This window comes from Microcaecilia unicolor, chromosome 1 (assembly GCF_901765095.1).
Source record: "Microcaecilia unicolor chromosome 1, aMicUni1.1, whole genome shotgun sequence".
Classification (NCBI taxonomy): Eukaryota; Metazoa; Chordata; class Amphibia; order Gymnophiona; family Siphonopidae; genus Microcaecilia; species Microcaecilia unicolor.
In genome coordinates, this window is record NC_044031.1 from 253937570 (window position 1) to 253955108 (window position 17539).

Below are 17539 nucleotides of genomic sequence, written 5' to 3' on the forward strand. Positions count from 1 at the left end.
CCTCCTCTATGCACGCAGGAACAGTGCCAGACAGTTCAGAAGCTGCTATAGGAGTTACTCACTGCACAAAACCTGCCAAAGGTTAAAGTGCTAGAGAAGCAAAAGATTGCATTCTAGTTAGGATATTGTTGGATGTTTCACAGAATTGAGCAGATTTACGGAAGCCCATAAAGATACGACCCCAACACAGGCATTCAGACAAAACACTGGCCGGATTGGGTTCTATCAATAAATTTCTGCTTACTCCAATCTGAGGCTCTGTTTCTTTGTTCCCATCCGGGCCCACTTCACTGCATCAATGCTGCCAATTGTTCTGTGTTGCTGTTTCCCTCTGGTCTACTTTTTCTATACCATACAAAGGCAGAAAGTACAACTAGTTTATCTACTAATTTGACTCTCCAACTTTGTCAGATGTTTCATTTTAACCATTCATTTCATGCCTCGGTAAAGCGAAGTTACTCACCTGTAATGGAGTATACATGCCAAAAATATACATGAATATCCACACTGATGGGTAACATTCAACAGAATCATGAGCAGGAACCACTTTCTAGCAACCTTTGGAAGCCATTAAGGGTGGCACACTGCTTCCATGCATGCATGCACGCACATTCCTGCCCACCATCACAGCGCAGGACCAAGCCAGTCTAATATTAAAGCTTAGAAAATACAAGCAAGGGGAGATGAGTGTGTATATTAATCTTGCTATCCTCAGAGAACACTTGCTAAAGTGAGAAACTTCGTTTTCTCGGAGGACAAGCAGGATGGAATCACTACAATGATGGGAATCCCTAGCTATCATGCAGTGTAAAATAAAAACAAAGGGTTGAGGTGGAAGAAAAGGCATGCAACAAACAAGACCTAATGAAAAGCTAGAAACAGCAACTTGACATTTAACGAGGTGGTTTCTGGACCCCCAAATAAATTGCAAAAACTAAGTTTTAAAATGTGGGGGAGTTAGTAGGTTTATCAATATCAGTAATACAAACAAATACACCACAGGAATAAAGTAGAGATTTAGGTAATTTGGTAGATAGTATGCTATCATGTATACGGTTCCCAGAAGTGGTACAGGGTGTTAAAACCAATTTATGATGATGTTAGGATGAAAAGATTGAGAGGATAGACATATAATAGACCCTCCTGTTATTTAAAGGGTTGCTACTGAAGAGGATTATAGGTAAATTGACTGCTTGTATTTAAATTCGTGCTATCTGTAATAAGACAATTTTAATTCATGACCTGATTAATGATACACAGCAAGTTTCATTTTTCTAAAAGAAACTTCGTTGCCAGACCCTAATTCTCCCCATGTGTTAGAACTTTGTCCTACAGGATATCGGATATTACATAATCCTAGACAAGACAGGAAGGGAGGTGGGTTGGCTATTATTTATAAAGATTTTTTTTTACCATCACAAAGGTAGAAAACATTATGGAGATGGTTTTAGAAGTGATGGTTTGTCAACTTACTGATTTTATGATTTTATCAAGAAGAAGAAACTGAGGTTAATTTTAATCTATAGGCCACCCAGATCTTGGAATGGCATTAGTGAGTGGATACTTGGAATCATAGCTCGATATACGCTTGTTTAAAGATGAATTTTAGGAGATATGAATATCCACTTGGAAAATTATAATGATGTTTCAGTACAGGAGTTTTTAGATTTTTTGTTGCAATTGGATCTTTTGATTCATACTGTTCAAGCGACACAAAGATGGTCATACGCTTAATATTTTGGCTTTCAGCAAAAGAAATGACTCAGACACAATAATAGGATATCAGAAGTGGGATGCAGTTCCTTGGACGGATCATTTTGAATTTTTTTCTAATGACCATTTAAGAGCTTCCAATCCAGGTCTAAGATTAATATGTGTCTTGGCCAGGGAAAAATTGATGCAGAACATTTTTGCCAAAAGTGTGTGTGTGGGGGGGTGGGGGGGGTGGGGGGGGACTAAAATCAGAGATACAACAATCAGAACAGCAGCTACAGGTTTGGAGTAATGCAGTGTCTATGTTTAGATGAACTGGCACCTCTGAAAAAATGGAATGGTTGATAAAAACAGAATCACTGGTATACACCAGCGTTGGCAAATCTTAAGAAGGGCTATAGAAGGCTAGAGAGATCCTGGAGTAAAGCTAAGGATACTGGTATTTATAGACAGTGGGAAAAAATTAAAATATATAAAAATTCTGTTGTGTCAAAAAGGGAATATTATGGAAAAATGATCACAGATTCAGAAAATTCATCAAAACAGCTTTTCCAAAATTTCAACTCATTGATAACAACTGATAATGTGCAAATGATTTCACAAGAAATACAACCTATTGCAGATGAGTTGGAAAATTATTTCTGCACTAAGATAGATATTATTTGGAAAAGTCTTGCTGAAACCAGATAGGCTTGCCAATGGTGGGAGCAACAAGATGTGAGAGGAGATACCTCTGTGCAAGGCAACATGCTACAGAAAGCGAATGCTACATACCTGTAGAAGGTATTCTCCAAGGACAGCAGGCTGATTGTTCTCACTGATGGGTGATGTCCACGGCAGCCCCTCCAATCGGAACACTTTTCTAGCAAAGTCCTTTGCTAGCCCTCGCGCGCCGATGCGCATCGCGCATGCGTGGCCGTCTTCCCGCCCGAACCGGCTCGTGCAGGCTAGTCTCATATGTAGCAAGACAAAGAGAAGGGAAGACACAACTCCAAAGGGGAGGCGGGCGGGTTTGTGAGAACAATCAGCCTGCTGTCCTCGGAGAATACCTTCTACAGGTATGTAGCATTCGCTTTCTCCGAGGACAAGCAGGCTGCTTGTTCTCACTGATGGGGTATCCCTAGCCCCCAGGCTCACTCAAAACAACAACCATGGTCAATTGGGCCTCGCAACGGCGAGGACATAACTGAGATTGACCTAAAAAATTTACCAACTAACTGAGAGTGCAGCCTGAAACAGAACAAACATGGGCCTAGGGGGGTGGAGTTGGATTCTAAACCCCGAACAGATTCTGAAGCACTGACTGCCCGAACCGACTGTCGCGTCGGGTATCCTGCTGCAGGCAGTAATGAGATGTGAATGTGTGGACAGATGACCACGTCGCAGCTTTGCAAATCTCTTCAATAGTGGCTGACTTCAAGTGGGCTACCGACACTGCCATGGCTCTAACATTATGAGCTGTGACATGACCCTCAAGAGCCAGCCCAGCCTGGGCGTAAGTGAAGGAAATGCAATCTGCTAGCCAATTGGATATGGTGCGTTTTCCCACAGCCACTCCCCTCCTGTTGGGATCAAAAGAAACAAACAATTGGGCGGACTGTCTGTTGGGCTGTGTCCGCTCCAGATAGAAGGCCAATGCTCTTTTGCAGTCCAATGTGTGCAGCTGACGTTCAGCAGGGCAGGAATGAGGACGGGGAAAGAATGTTGGCAAGACAATTGACTGGTTCAGATGTAACTCCGACACAACCTTTGGCAAGAACTTAGGGTGAGTGCGGAGGACTACTCTGTTATGATGAAATTTGGTGTAAGGGGCCTGGGCTACCAGGGCCTGAAGCTCACTGACTCTACGAGCTGAAGTAACTGCCACCAAGAAAATGACCTTCCAGGTCAAGTACTTCAGATGGCAGGAATTCAGTGGCTCAAAAGGAGGTTTCATCAGCTGGGTGAGAACGACATTGAGATCCCATGACACTGTAGGAGGCTTGACAGGGGGCTTTGACAAAAGCAAACCTCTCATGAAGCAAACAACTAAAGGCTGTCCTGAGATCGGCTTACCTTCCACACGGTAATGGTATGCACTGATTGCACTAAGGTGAACCCTTACAGAGTTGGTCTTGAGACCAGACTCAGACAAGTGCAGAAGGTATTCAAGCAGGGTCTGTGTAGGACAAGAGCGAGGATCTAGGGCCTTGCTGTCACACCAGACGGCAAACCTCCTCCACAGAAAGAAGTAACTCATCTTAGTGGAATCTTTCCTGGAAGCAAGCAAGATGCGGGAGACACCCTCTGACAGACCCAAAGAGGCAAAGTCTACGCTCTCAACATCCAGGCCGTGAGAGCCAGAGACCGGAGGTTGGGATGCAGAAGCGCCCCTTCGTCCTGTGTGATGAGGGTCGGAAAACACTCCAATCTCCACGGTTCTTCGGAGGATAACTCCAGAAGAAGAGGGAACCAGATCTGACGCGGCCAAAAAGGAGCAATCAGAATCATGGTGCCTCGGTCTTGCTTGAGTTTCAACAAAGTCTTCCCCACCAGAGGTATGGGAGGATAAGCATACAGCAGACCCTCCCCCCAGTCCAGGAGGAAGGCATCCGATGCCAGTCTGCCATGGGCCTGAAGCCTGGAACAGAACTGAGGGACTTTGTGGTTGGCTCGAGATGCGAAGAGATCTACCAAGGGGGTGCCCCACACCTGAAAGATCTGTCGTACTACACGGGAATTGAGCGACCACTCGTGAGGTTGCATAATCCTGCTCAACCTGTCGGCCAGACTGTTGTTTACGCCTGCCAGATATGTGGCTTGGAGCACCATGCCGTGACGGCGAGCCCAGAGCCACATGCTGACGGCTTCCTGACACAGGGGGCAAGATCCGGTGCCCCCCTGCTTGTTGACGTAATACATGGCAACCTAGTTGTCTGTCTGAATTTGGATAATTTGGTGGGACAGCCGATCTCTGAAAGCCTTCACAGCGTTCCAGATCGCTCGTAACTCCAGAAGATAGATCTGCAGATCGCGTTCCTGGAGGGACCAGCTTCCTTGGGTGTGAAGCCCATCAACATGAGCTCCCCACCCCAGGAGAGACGCATCCGTGGTCAGCACTTTTTGTGGCTGAGGAATTTGGAAAGGACGTCCCAGAGTCAAATGGGACCAAATCGTCCACCAATACAGGGATTTGAGAAAACTCGTGGAAAGGTGGATCACGTCTTCTAGATCCCCAGCAGCCTGAAACCACTGGGAAGCTAGGGTCCATTGAGCAGATCTCATGTGAAGGCGGGCCATGGGAGTCACATGAACTGTGGAGGCCATGTGGCCCAGCAATCTCAACATCTGCCGAGCTGTGATCTGCTGGGACGCTCGCACTCGCGAGACGAGGGACAACAAGTTGTTGGCTCTCGTCTCTGGGAGATAAGCGCGAGCCGTCCGAGAATCCAGCAGAGCTCCTATGAATTCGAGTTTCTGCACTGGGAGAAGATGGGACTTTGGATAATTTATCACAAACCCCAGTAGCTCCAGGAGGCGAATAGTCATCTGCATGGACTGCAGGGCTCCTGCCTCGGCTGTGTTCTTCACCAGTCAATCGTCGAGATATGGGAACACGTGTACCCCCAGTCTGTGAAGTGCCGCTGCTACCACAGCCAAGCACTTCGTGAACACTCTGGGCGCAGAGGCGAGCCCAAAGGGTAGCACACAGTACTGGAAGTGACGTGTGCCCAGCTGAAATCGCAGATACTGTCTGTGAGCTGGCAGTATCGGGATGTGCGTGTAGGCGTCCTTCAAGTCCAGAGAGCATAGCCAATCGTTTTCCTGAATCATGGGGAGAAGGGTGCCCAGGGAAAGCATCCTGAACTTTTCTTTGACCAGATATTTGTTCAGGGCCCTTAGGTCTAGGATGGGACGCATCCCCCCTGTTTTCTTTTCCACAAGGAAGTACCTGGAATAGAATCCCAGCCCTTCTTGCCCGGATGGCACGGGCTCGACCGCATTGGCGCTGAGAAGGGCGGAGAGTTCCTCTGCAAGTACCTGCTTGTGTTGGAAGCTGTAAGATTGAGCTCCCGGTGGACAATTTGGAGGTTTTGAGGCCAAATTGAGGGTGTATCCTTGCCGGACTATTTGGAGAACCCACTGATCGGAGGTTATGAGAGGCCACCTTTGGTGAAAAGCTTTCAACCTCCCCCCGACTGGTAGGTCGCCCGGCACTGACACTTGGATGTCGGCTATGCTCTGCTGGAGCCAGTCAAAAGCTCGTCCCTTGCTTTTGCTGGGGAGCCAAGGGGCCTTGCTGAGGCGCACGCTGCTGACGAGAGCGAGCGCGCTGGGGCTTAGCCTGGGCCGCAGGCTGTCGAGAAGGAGGATTGTACCTAAGCTTACCAGAAGAGTAGGGAACAGTCTTCCTTCCCCCAAAAAATCTTCTACCTGTAGAGGTAGAGGCTGAAGGCTGCCGGCGGGAGAACTTGTCGAATGTGGTGTCCCGCTGGTGGAGCTGCTCTACCACCTGTTCGACTTTCTCTCCTAAAATATTATCTGCACGGCAAGGCGAGTCCGCAATCCGCTGCTGGATTCTATTCTCCAGGTCGGAGGCACGCAGCCATGAGAGTCTGCGCATCACCACACCTTGAGCAGCGGCCCTGGACGCAACATCAAAGGTGTCATACACCCCTCTGGCCAGGAATTTTCTGCACGCCTTCAGCTGCCTGACCACCTCCTGAAATGGCTTGGCTTGCTCAGGGGGGAGCTTATCCACCAAGCCCGCCAACTGCCGCACATTGTTCCGCATGTGTATGCTCGTGTACAGCTGGTACAACTGAATTTTGGCCATGATCATAGAAGAATGGTAGGCCTTCCTCCCAAAGGAGTCCAAGGTTCTAGAGTCCTTGCCCGGGGGCGCCAAAGCATGCTCCCTAGAACTCTTGGCCTTCTTTAGGGCCAAATCCACAACTCCAGAGTCATGAGGCAACTGAGTGCGCATCAGCTCTGGGTCCCCATGGATCCGGTACTGGGACTCGATCTTCTTGGGAATGGGGGGATTACTTAATGGCTTGGTCCAGTTCGCCAGCAATGTCTTTTTGAGGACATGATGCATGGGTACTGTGGACGCTTCCTTAGGTGGAGAAGGATAGTCCAGGAGCTCAAACATTTCAGCCCTGGGCTCGTCCTCCACAACCACCGGGAAGGGGATGGCCGCAGACATCTCCCGGACAAAGGAAGCGAAAGACAGACTCTCGGGGGGGAGAAAGCTGTCTTTCAGGAAAGGGAGTGGGATCAGAAGGGAGACCCTCAGACTCCTCGTCAGAGAAATATCTGATGTCTTCTTCTTCTTCCTATGAGGCCTCACCATCGGTGTCAGACACAAGTTCACGGACCTGTGTCTGCAACCGTGCCCGGCTCGACTCCGTTGAACCACGGCCACGGTGGGAGCGTCGAGAGGTAGACTCCCTCGTCCGCACCGGCGAAGCTCCCTCCGCCGACGTAGTCGGGGAGCCTTCTTGGGAGGCTACCGCAGTCAGTACCGCACGCGGCACCGACGCCGGAGACCTCACCCCGGGCAATGGGCCAGCCGGCGCCTCGCTCGACGGTACCGATGGCGCAAGCACCCCCGGTACCGGAGGGGTAGGGCGCAACAGCTCTCCCAGGATCTCTGGGAGAACGGCCCGGAGACTCTCGTTCAGAGCGGCTGTAGAAAAAGGCATGGAAGCCGATGCAGGCGTCGATGTCAGAGTCTGTTCCGGGTGTGGAGGCTGTTCCGGGCTGTCCAAAGGGGAGCGCATCGACACCTCTTGAACAGAGGGTGAGCGGTCCTCTCGGTGCCGATGCCTACTGGGTGCCGACTCCCTCGGCGACCCAGAGCTCTCGGTGCAGACACGGGAAGGGGACCGGTGACGATGCTTCTTCGACTTCTTGGGACGAAGCATGTCACCGGAGCTTCCCGGCACCGACGAGGAGGACGTAGAATCCAGCCGTCGCTTCCTCGGGGCAGAGACCGAAGGAGGTCGGTCTCGGGGGGGCTGTACCGCAGGAGCCCTCGGGATGGGGGGAGACCCACCCGAAGGCTCACCGCCACCAGCAGGGGAAAGGACAGCCCTCACCTGCACTCCAGACGAAGCACCACCGTCCGACGACATCAGCAGACGAGGAGGTCTCGATACCACCGACGCCGACGCAGCCTTCCGATGTCGCCCCGATGCAGAGGGCCGATGCACTCGATGCAATCGGGGGTGAAGATGAAGGTCCAGGCGCCGACGACGTCGAAGCAGTCGATACTCCCGGTGCCGACGAAGAGCCCGAGAACAAAATGTTCCACTGGGCTAACCTCGCTACCTGAGTCCGCTTTTATAAAAGGGAACACAGACTACAGGCCTGAGGGCGGTGCCTAGCCCCCAGACACTGAAGACACAACGCGTGCCTGTCAGTGAGCGAGATTACCCGGGCGCACTGGGTGCACTTCTTGAAGCCGCTGGAAGACTTCGATATCATGGGCGGAAAAATCGCGCCGGCAAGATCAAAACTCGAAATGGCGAAAATGGCACCGCAAAAATAAGGGGAAGAAAAACTTTGACTGAGGCCTAAATAGGGCCTACCCCGACGACGAAAGAAAACTTACCGGGGCAAAGACTGGAAGTACGGGAAGGGAGAAAACCATAAAGGTCTCCTTCCGACACCTTTTTTTTTTTTTAGAACGAAGTCGATAAACGACGCGCGAGGTCAACTTTGGGGCGCGAACGGCGAAACACGACCGTACCGAGCGCGGACAAAAGAAGACTGGCCGGCACGAGCCAGTTCGGGCAGGAAGACGGCCGCGCATGCGCGGTGCACATCGGCGCGCGAGGACTAGCAAAGGACTTTGCTAGAAAAGTGTTCCGATTGGAGGGGCTGCCGTGGACGTCACCCATCAGTGAGAACAAGCAGCCTGCTTGTCCTCGGAGAATGAATTTCTGGAAGTTGATACAAATACTATTAATATCTACCTCAAAAGGTTGTCTAAGAAAAGTTACTTAGATGTTTGTCCTTCCTATTTACTTAAGACAGCACCCTCTGACACAATGGTCTGGTTGACAATGTTTGTTAATTCTATTCTGAGTACTGGAAGTTACTTTTTTGATTTGGCATATAATATGTTCACTCAATGGGCTTGCTAAACTTATTGAATCTGTTAGGAATATTCAATTATGTGACTACTTGAGCAAATTTGACTTTCTTTATATTTCACAACACAGTACTGAAACTTTCTTGCTAGAAATGGTAACTGAAATCAGACAGGCTCTTAGTAAGGGAAAGCAAATGATTTTGCTACAATTCGATATATCAGCCACCTTTCATGCGGTGAACCATGATAAACTGTTGAACAGGTTTAGTCATGAGTGGTACTGTTTTGAAATGATTTAATGGGATTTTACAGAGGAGACTATATAGCATAAGAAAGGATTCTAAGGTATCCTTGCAGTGGAATGCAGATTCCGAAGTTCCTCAAGGGCCAACATTGTCACCTTTCTTGTTCAACATCTATTTAAGTACGATGGGGCAATGCTGTCCACCTTGGAAGTATTGGTCTACTCATATGCTGACGATATTTTTCTTCTGTGTGAAGATCGAGAAAAGTAACAAGATACAATGAACTGTCTTGAGAGAGTGTTATCAAAACTGATATCTGGGCTAAAGCTAATTTTCTAAAATTGAATAGACTAAAGACTAAGGTTGTTTGGTTTGGAGATTATGGAAAAGCTGTCAGCTAAGAGTTTCGAATTGGGTACAGGTAAGAAGCTAATAACTGAGGACCACTCAAAAGAGCTGATGGTCATAATTGATTCAGGCTTAACTTTTGAATTACATGTGAAGGCTTTATCTAAACAAAAGTTTTTTCCTGATTACAGCAGCTGAGAGCAATTTAATCTAAATTACACCCAGATAACTTTAGAACAGTGGCACAGGCAATCTTGATACCATACTTAGATTATAGTAACTCACTATTAAGGGGTCTTATTAAAAAACTGTTACAAAATTTTCAATTTCTGCAGTATACAGCAGCAAGATTGATTTACATCCTGGGAAAGTATGAAAGAGAATCCCCACTGTTGCAGGAGCTACACTGCTTCCTATATCTTCAAGACTAAAGTCTAAACAAACATGTATGATGTACAAAATGCTATACGGTGATGGATCTTGGTAGACTAATTATTTGTATTTCCCATCATCTTTTTCCTCAGGTAGACTGGAACGCTGTTTGAAATTAAATTATCCATACTTTAAGGGTGTTCAGAAGAAATCAATGCTAGAGCGTTTATTTGCTGCATTTGTACCCCACATTTTCCCACCTATTTGCAGGCTCAATGTGGCTTACATTATGTTGCAAAAGGTATAATCATAAAATTCCTTTTTACATCAAGGAGTTAGGCTTTGGAACAGACTGCCTTTAGAAATTTGGAAAATAACACAATATTCTTCTTTCAGGAAAGCGTTAAAGTCTTTTTTGTTTGATGAGAAAGATGTTTTGTTTTTTTTTAGTTTTAATGTATTTGATGAAAGATGCTTTTTAATTTCAATGTATTAGATATGCAACTAATTAATGTTTTTAGATGTGCAATTGTGGCGCATGCCACAAATGTCAAAACTACAAAAAAAAAAAAAACCCAAAACAAACACACGTGTGTTTTGGGAGGGGGCAAAGGCGCTCGTCAAGAGCGTCCTTCACGGACGTGCTTGCCCCCACCCATCCCCACCCGAGTATGCCAGTGCTCCCCGCTTCCCCCCTGCATCCAAACCAATCATCAATTCAAAATAAAAAGCACAAACTTTGTGGGATTTTTAGAAACTTTCAGGCTGCCCCGGCACCCCTCCCTTCCTGTTTCCCAGCTCCGCCTCCCACCATTCTCCGCCCCCCGTGCTCTGGCCCGCCCCCAAGATCGTGGCCGCCGCTCCCCCCCCCCCCCGGGCCCCCCTCCTTCCAACCGGGCCCACACAGCGCCTTTCAACTCTCTAAGGCGCTGCACGGGCAAGAAGAACGCCGAGTTCGTTCTTCTTGCCCGTGCAGCGCCTTAGAGAGTTGAAAGGTGCTGCGTGGGCCCGGTAGGAAGGAGGGGGGGCCCAGTGGGGGGGGGGGGCAGAGCACGGGGGCGGAGAATGGTGGGAGGCAGAGCTGGGAAACAGGAAGGGAGGGGTGCCGGGGCAGCCTGAAAGTTTCTAAAAATCCAAAAGGTTTGTGCTTTTTATTTTGAATTGATGATTGGTTTGGATGCAGGGGAGAAGCGGGGAGCACTGGCATATTCGGGTGGGGATGGGCGGAGGCAAGCACGTCAGTGAAGGACACTCTTGACGAGCGCCTTTGCCTTTTTTGATTTTATTTTCTTTTCGTTTCTTTTTTAAGCAGGAAAGAGGGGGGAGCCACGTTTTGTGTTTTTTATTTTTATTTTGTACATGCCAGCATAGAATTTAAGGTGCAGGGGGAAGCGGGGAGATGACAGCTCAGGCCTTAACGACAGGTCTGAGCTCACGTAAAATTTCAGACGGTAAGTGATTCGTTGTAAACGTCGGTATGGTTAGTGCATTGCTAATTGTTCACGTTTGAATTGGAAGTGACTAGTTTGTATTCCGTTTTCGTTATATGCTACCGGCTTCCGAAAAAGGCCTATAATGCATGCAACGATGGAAATTTTCATCGTTAAAGGGTCGTTAATGTTTAGTGCATCTGGGCCTTATTGATAGCTCCTTAATCGATCATGACCTCACCTCTGAAAACAGAGTGCCCCAGAGGGCTACACTTTGTAACATAGTTTTTCAATGTATTCCTTGGTTTCATACGGTCTCAATATATACGTTTTTTTGGAAGCATTCACTTACATACCTCATACATTCTTCCCTGTTTCCCTAAGGCATTTATTTAAACACAGCATGGTTTATTATAGAGATTAATAGCCTTTTGCCATATAGTTGTTTTTATGCCCTTGCTGTTTTCCAACACTAGCGTCACGCTGTTTTTAAATAGACAAATCGATTTTTTTTATTTATTTCATTACTCACAATAATTGCACCCTCTATGAATTGATTTCCCAATGGTTTTATGTTACATTACCTATTCAGTATTTATTACTATCATTTAAATGCCTGTCTTAGTTGGTTCTTACTTATTTTATATGAATTATTTTTATTATTGTGTGATATACATCTTAGATTTCCTATTTCTTAATCATTATTTTATTTTTAATTGGTTTTATATACTTTTATTTTGTGTTCTGTCTTTTTAGAATTGTTTTGACCCCTGATGTAGGCATTGTGACATGCCGAAACACGGACCATGTTGGGTCCCTCAATATTTGCATCAATAAAGAATTTTTCCATTACATCTCCAGTGTTGGATTCGTCCTTTTGTCAGCCTCTACTCTCTCCTGTTTGGTCTTCCCGACGTAGAGCTCTTCCTGCTCGTTTTGGCTTATACAGCATGTCAGATGTGGTTTTAATTATTAATGGAATTGGGTTGGGTTATGGGGGAGGATAGCGCTGTAAATCGCTTTGGGTGTTTAAGGAAAGCAATTCATAAATGTTCTAACAAAATAAGTAAATCAATGTTGCAAAGTTGTTGCTTATGTATGTTAAGCATATCTATTTACTCATACAACCCCCAAGTGATGCTGTTCTTATTTTTTTCCTAATTTATGGCCCAGCAAATCTGTATTTCTTTCACTTACTTTATGAAAGGTTCAGTGTTTTATAAAGTGCTTTCACAGTACTGCAGGTGTTAGAGGATTCTTGGCAATATGCCAAGAAATGGAAATCAGCTTTTTCAACAGGAGGACTTCAAATATGGAACAGACTGACAGGTTACTTGAGACTGTGTAGTAGTAGGGCTCAGTTTGTTAAATTATTGAAGACTTATCTATTTGAACAAGCATGGAATATTATTTTGTCTATGCATTTGTTTTATTTTAATTGTGTATGTTGATTTTGTTACCCGCCTAGTTGTAAGCAGGTTAGAAATCTTTAAATAAATAGAGGACGTCTACAAAATACAGGGACCAAACTACAAAAACCCAAGAAAATCCCAAAAAATGTAGTTTGAAAATAATCATTACTTTCAAACTACATTTTTTGGATTTTCTTAAGTAAACATTTCTTTGACTGCGTGACCAGAGAGTTGGATGACAGCTGGATCGAGAGAGCGCGCTAGATGTGGTGTACTTAGATTTTAGCAAAGCCTTTGACACAGTTCCACCTAGATGACTAATAAATTAACTCTGTGCCCTCAATATTGGCCATAAATTGACTAAATGGGTTAGAAACTAGTTGAGTGGAAGGCGACCGAGGGTAGTGATAAAATGAGCTCATTCTGAGGAAAAGGATATTATCAGTGGTATAATGTGAAGTTTCCTTTTTGCACCAGTTCATTTTAACGTTTGTGTAAACAATATTGCTGAAGGGCTATCTGGTAAGGTTTGCCTCTTTACCATATTGCACATTCTGATATCATCCACAGACACACCTGATGGTGTGGCAAAACATAAGGAAGGACTTAGCAAAACTAGATAAATAGTCAAGAATTTGGCAACTTAGATTTAATGCTAAAAAATGCACGGTCATGGGAGTGAAGAACTTTTGTACATGAAAGAGGAGCAAGTGGGTGTCATCGCATGTCATGATCTTAAAGTGGACAAACAGGCAGAAAAGGCAAAGGTGAAAGCCAGAGGGATGCTTGGATGCACAGAGAAAGGAATGGGCAGTAGAAAAGGGCTGTATAAGACTCTGGTGACATCTCATTTAGAATATTGTATACAATTCTGGAGACCGCACCTTCAAAAAGATATGAGATAATCAGTACAGAGGGCGGCTACTAAAATGGTCAAGTGATCTTCGTCATAAAGTATATGGGGACAGATTTAAAGATCTGAATATTTATTTGGTTTGGCTCATACCTTTTTCAGTAGTAGACCAAGTTGAGTTACATTCAGGTACACTGGGTATTTCCCTGTCCCAGGAGGGCTCACAATCTAAGTTTGTACCTGAGGCAATGGAGGGATTTGAACCGGTCACCACTGGATATCAAGAACAGTGCTTTAACCATTAGGCCACTCCTCCACTCTATATGTATACTTTGGAAGAAAGGTGGGAGTGGGAATACAAGATAGAAATATTTAAATATCTATTCAGCATAAATGCATAGAAAGCGAGTCTCTTTCAATTGAAAGAAAGCTCTGGAACAAGAGGGAAAAGGATGAAGGTTAAAGAGGACAGACTTAGTTGTAACCTGAGAAAATACTTCTTCAATGAAAGAGTGGTGATTTCCTGGAATGGCTTCCCGGTGGAGATGAAAACAGTATCTGAATTCAACAGAGCTTGGAACAAGCACATAGAATCATTAAGGGAGTGATAGGGAGAATAGATGGCATGGATGGACAGACTGAATAGACCATATGCCATACTGGGACAGACCGAAGGTCCATCAAGCCCAGCATCCTGTTTCCAACTGTGGCCATGGAATGGACAGACTGAATTGACCATATGCCATACTGGGACAGACCGAAGGTTCATCAAGACCAGCATCCTGTTTCCAACAGTGGCCAATCCAGGTTACAAGTTCCTGGGCAAGATCCAAAAACAGTACAATATAGAAATAAACAGTGGATTTTCCCCAAGTCCATCTTAATAATGGCTTATGGACTTTTCTTTTAAGAAGTTATCTAAACCTTTTTTAAACCCTACTAACCTAACTGCTTTTACCACATTCTCTGCCAAAGAATTCCAAAGTTTAATTATACGTTGAGTGAAGAAATATTTTCTCCGATTTGTTTTAAATTTACTATTTTACAGCTTTATTGTGTGCACCTAGTCCCAGTATTTTTGAAAAGAGTAAACAATTCACGTCTACCCATTCCAGTCCACTCATTATTTTATAGACCTATCATATCTCCCCCTCAGCCATATTTTCTTCAAGCTGAAGAGACCTAGTCGCTTTAGCCTTCCCTCATAGGGAAGTAGACCCAACCCCTTTAACATTTTCGTCACCCTTCTCTGTATCTTTTCTAATTCCTTAACTTTTTTGAGATGCGGTGACCAGAATTGCACACAGTATTTTCCCCCTAAACCAACCTCTCCTCCTCCCCCATTCTCTATTTCTATGGATAACACTCTCATCCTTCCTGTCTCATCAGCTCATAACCTTGGGGGTCATCTTCGACTCCTCCCTCTCCTCCTCTGCACATATTCAAAAGACTGCTAAAACCTGTCATTTTTTCTCTATAATATCAGCAAAATTCGCCCTTTCCTTTCTGAGCACACTGCCAGAACCCTCATCCACACTCTTATCACCTCTCGCTTAGACTATTGCAACTTGCTTCTCAAAGGTTTCCCATTTAGCCATCTCTTCTCCTCTCCAATCTGTTCAAAATTCTGCTGCACGACTAATATTCCGCCAGTGTCGTTATGCTCATATTAGCCCTCTCCTCAAGTCACTTCACTGGCTTCCTATCCATTTCCGAATACAGTTCAAACTCCTCTTATTGACCCTACAAGTGCATTCACTCTGCAGTTCCTCAGTACCTCTCCACTCTCATCTCTCCCTACATTCCTCCCCGGGAACTCCGTTCACTAAGTAAATCTCTCTTATCTGCACCCTTCTCCTCCACTGCTAACTCCAGACTCCGATCCTTTTATCATGCTGCACCATATTCCTGGAATAGACTTCCTGAGCCAGTACGTCACGCTCCATCTCTGGCCGTTTTGAAATCTAAGCTAAAAGCCCACCTTTTTGATGCTGCTTTTAACTCCTAACCCTTATTCACTTGTGCAGAACCCTTATTTTATCATCCTCACTTTAATATTCCCTTATCTCGTTTGTCCTGTTTGTCTGTGCTAATTAGATTGTAAGCTCTGTCAAACAGGGACTGTCTATGTTCAAGTGTACAGAGCTGCGTACGTCTAGTAGCGCTTTAGAAATGATTAGTAGTAGTAGTATTCAAGGTGCGGTCACAACACGGAGCAAAACGAAGGCAGTATAACATCTTCGGTTTTATTTTCCACTCCTTTCCTAATAATACCTGCTTCTATTTGCTTTCTTGGCCACCGCCGCACATTAAGCAGAGGGTTTCAACTATCATCAACGATGACACCTAGATCCCTTTCCTGGTTGGTGACTCCTAATGTGGAACTTTGCATCACATAACTGTGGCTTGGGTTCCTCTTTCCCACATGCATCACTTTGCACTTGCTCACATTAAACGTCATCTACCATTTGGGTATCCAGTCTCTCAAGGTCCTCTTGCAATTTAACAACTTTGAATAAGTTTGTGTCGTTATCAAATTTAAGTACCTCACTAGTTATTCCCATCTATAGATCATTTATAAATATGTTAAAAAGCAGTGGTCCCAGCATAGAGTCCTGGGGAACCCTTCTACCTACCCGTTTCCATTGAGAATACTGAACATTTAACCCTAATCTCTGTTTTTAACCAGTTTTTAATCCACAATAGGACATTACCTCGTATCCAATGACTTTCTAATTTTCTCAGGAGTCTTTCATGAGGTACTTTGTCAAATGCCTTTAAAACATCCAGATACACAATATCAACTTGCTCACCTTTATCCAGGTTTATTCACCCCTTCAAAGAAATGTAGAAGATTAGTGAGGCAAGATTTCCCTTTAGTAAATCCATGTTGACTTTGTCTCATTAATCATTTCTTACATATATGCTCTGTAATTTTGTTCTTTATAATAGTGTGTACCATTTTGCCCGGCACCGATGTCAAGCTCACCAGTCTATAATTTCCAAGATCGCCTCAGGAACCCTTTTTAAAAATCGGCATTACATTGGCTACTCTCCAATCTTCAGATACCATGCTTAATTTTAAAGATAAATTAATTACTACTAACAATAGTTCCTGCAAGTTCATTTTTAAATTCTATCAGTACTCTTCCAGGTTTATAAAGATTTCATTCAGTTTCTCTGACTCGTCAGCTTTGAATACCATTTCCAGCACTGGTATCTCAAACAAATCCTCCTTGGAGAAGACCAAAGCAAAGAATTCATTTAATCTTTTCGCTATGGCGTTGTATTCCCTGAGTGCCCCTTTTAGACCTCAGTCATCTAGCAGTCCAACTGATTCTTTTGCCAGCTTCTTGTTTTTAATGTACCTAAAGGTTTTTACTATGCATTTTTGCTTCTAACGCAATCTTTTTTTCAAAGTCCCTCTTTGCCTTCCTTATCAGCATTTTGCATTTCACTTGCCATTCCTTATGTTGTTTCTTATTATTTTCAGTTAAATCCTTCTTCCATTTTCTGAAGGACTTTCTGTTAGCTCCAATAGCTTCCTTCACCTCACTTTTTTTTTTTGCCAGAAACTTTTATTGATAAAGACAGCACCATTGTACAAGTAGCTTCATTTGCCATCATATTAAAATACAAAACTTCAAACTATACAGTAAAGATACCCCATTACCCTCCCCCTACTCACCCAACCCTTTGGAATCAAGGTGATATGACAGATTTCCACTGTTCATATTATTAAACGACATCAAATATCCACACCTCATAGCAGTTAATTTAGACATTTGAAACAAAAAATCCACTTTATGAACAATAGGACGCATAGATGATAATGTCTATTGCTTCCAATAACAGGCCAAAGCCAATTTTGCTGCTATAAAGAAATGGATTGCCTGCTGGATCACAGTTACCTCCGGAGGCTTGAAGTGTAGTAAGCAGTATTTCGATTTATGCAGATATTTCCGTTGTAATACTTGTTGTACCAAGTTCAGCACTAGAGTACAATATGAGTGAGCCACTGGACAATTCCACCATATATGTAAGAAGGTTCTCCTACCACCACATTTTATTTTCGCCAGCACTCA

The 17539-nt window shown here is 44.8% G+C and overlaps 1 protein-coding gene across 1 annotated transcript in view; it reads right to left on the minus strand.

Annotated features, from left to right (window-relative positions):
- TOP2B (DNA topoisomerase II beta) overlaps nucleotides 1–17539 on the minus strand; it is a 507457-nt gene that overhangs the window by 240313 nt on the left and 249605 nt on the right.